Source organism: Cyprinodon variegatus, unplaced genomic scaffold (genome assembly GCF_000732505.1).
Source record: "Cyprinodon variegatus isolate N-32 unplaced genomic scaffold, C_variegatus-1.0 Scaffold393, whole genome shotgun sequence".
NCBI lineage: Eukaryota > Metazoa > Chordata > Actinopteri > Cyprinodontiformes > Cyprinodontidae > Cyprinodon > Cyprinodon variegatus.
The window spans coordinates 787,030-789,391 of NW_015150846.1; positions in this window are offsets into that span (position 1 = coordinate 787,030).

Genomic DNA, 2,362 nt, shown 5'->3' on the forward strand with positions numbered 1-2,362 from the left:
TGGAGCTGGTTTTGTTTTTACTTCCATTAATATTTTAAAATAGACATGATAAATGAAATGAGTTTCCTGCGCAGGGTGGCTGGGCGCACCCTTCCGGATCGGGTGAGGATCTCGGTGAAGAATCACTGCTCCTCCATGTCCAAAGGAGCCAGCTGAGGTTGCTCAGGTATCTGTTCCGGATGCCTCCTGGTCGCCTCCTTCAGGAGATGTCCCAGGCTTGTCTTATAGGGAGGAGGCCTCATGGAAGGCCCAGGACACGCTGGAGGGACTAGCTAGCCTGGTGTCGCCCCGGGGTCCCCCCAGAGCAGCTGGAGGAGGTGTGTGTGGATCAGGAAGTCTGGGAATCTTTGCTTAGAATGCTGCCTCCGCGACCCGGCCTCGGATAAGCCAAAGAAAATGGATGGATGGAAGATAAATAAAGAAACTACTTACAAATCAAAGCTTTAACAATTGATAGCAAATTGAGGGGGGTGTCGATGCATGCACTCCATATGATCTCAAGACAGCTGCTGAACACTATGAATCAGCCAAAGCATGCAAAGAAAAAAAAAACATTAGGAGCCAAATAATATGGATGGACTGATTTATCGGTTTGTCTCATACTTAAAGGAGAACAGGGAGTTTTATACGGGAACGGCAACTGATAGGGAATCCTCTATTTGCTGCACCAGGAAGCAGCTGTTGTTGGTGAGAGTTTTAATTTGGATTTAAAAAGTTAAGCTGCTGTTTTTGACCACTAATCTCTATTCACTGGATTGCTGATTTGCTGTTGGTGGTCCAGGGTGCTGTGAAGTCACCAGCCGCCATATTGGTACTCCCTAGTTAGACCTGGTTTATGCCGAGAAATACCTGAATCTGTTTCCTCATCTGTGTGCGAGGAAACGGCATGCAGGTAATTCTCGGCACAACACCAGTATGTAAACAAAACGTGCGCTACAGCATCTAAAAACCATGATGTTCTCATTTTCTGGGTGGCTTAAGACTTAAAAAACTAAGATAAATTCATCACTTTGACACACACTTGGTGTTTCATAGCATCTTTATATTACTGTAATTTATGGTAGAAAATAGGTACATCACATTGCATATTTGGTATGAAGTCTGTAAATCATGTAATATATAAAAATCCATCACAATAAAATGAATGTGTTAATGGAGCATAATAATACTGCAGTCAGAAAATAAGAATATTACACACTATCTGATCATGTGCCAAAAGTGCTAAATTGATGATGTACATGTATTGTTTACATTGTTATGGTAATTACATTACATTACAGGCATTTTTATGGTGCGTATCCGTGAAAGTGGGGAGTACCAAGATGGCGGCAGGTGATGTTTTTTGGATGTATCAGCAATCCAGAGATTAAAAAGAAATCAGTGTTTTTCCCCTAAATGTGCCAATAATAACATTGATTATGATACAAAATAGATGCAATATATATATATATATATATATATATATATATATATATATATATATATATATATATATATATATATATACCTATTTTTAGGTATATATGTACGTCTATAGGTACGTCTTTGCAGAATATATTTAAAATGAGTGATGTCTGTATTTTTTTTTTTTTACCAGTTTTTAAGAGGACTCACCTGCAGCAAAGTATTATATAATATTAAGATTTTCTGCTGCTAACTTTGATCATCTGATGGATTCCAGTAAAACATTTGTGTAAGAATTTATACACTCCCATAGAGATATTTATTATATAAAAATATCCTTTGGTATTCACTGTTCGTGTAAACGTTTTGAAGTAACCTAATTTGTTTTTAAATATATTGGACTGTTTGTATTTTTCGAGATATTAAAATGCAAACTATAAGAAGCTGGCAACACTACGGTAAAAATAAAAACACCTAAGATCATAGTTTTTAATAAACCTCTGTTGGTCTCCCTTCAGTGTTGAGTGTTTGGTCCTGGTAATTCCTCTCTAAGTAGAATCCCAGCTACCTTTGAGGTGACATGAAAAGACGTAAACCCTAATTGACTGCAGAAGATTTAAGAACAAACAAATGAGATGCAATTATCTATAGTACCGGTTATTTATTCTCCAGGTGCACAGTTTTTATACTGTTAAAATACTTCACAGTACAGTATTTTATTGTTTATCTATTAACTCTTCACTATTATGTTATTCTTATACATTTTTCTAAGGTCCATATTTGTGTGTCCATTTTTTTTCTATAATCTTTTTGATGCTGGAAACACCAGAATTTCCCCTTTGCTATGTTGATTAGTGTTTCAAGCTGACATAATATGGTTAGATATTTGACACATTGTTATTTTACTTGAAGCCAATGGCTTCTAAGGAAAAAAGACCTGTTAGAATAAACCTACCTA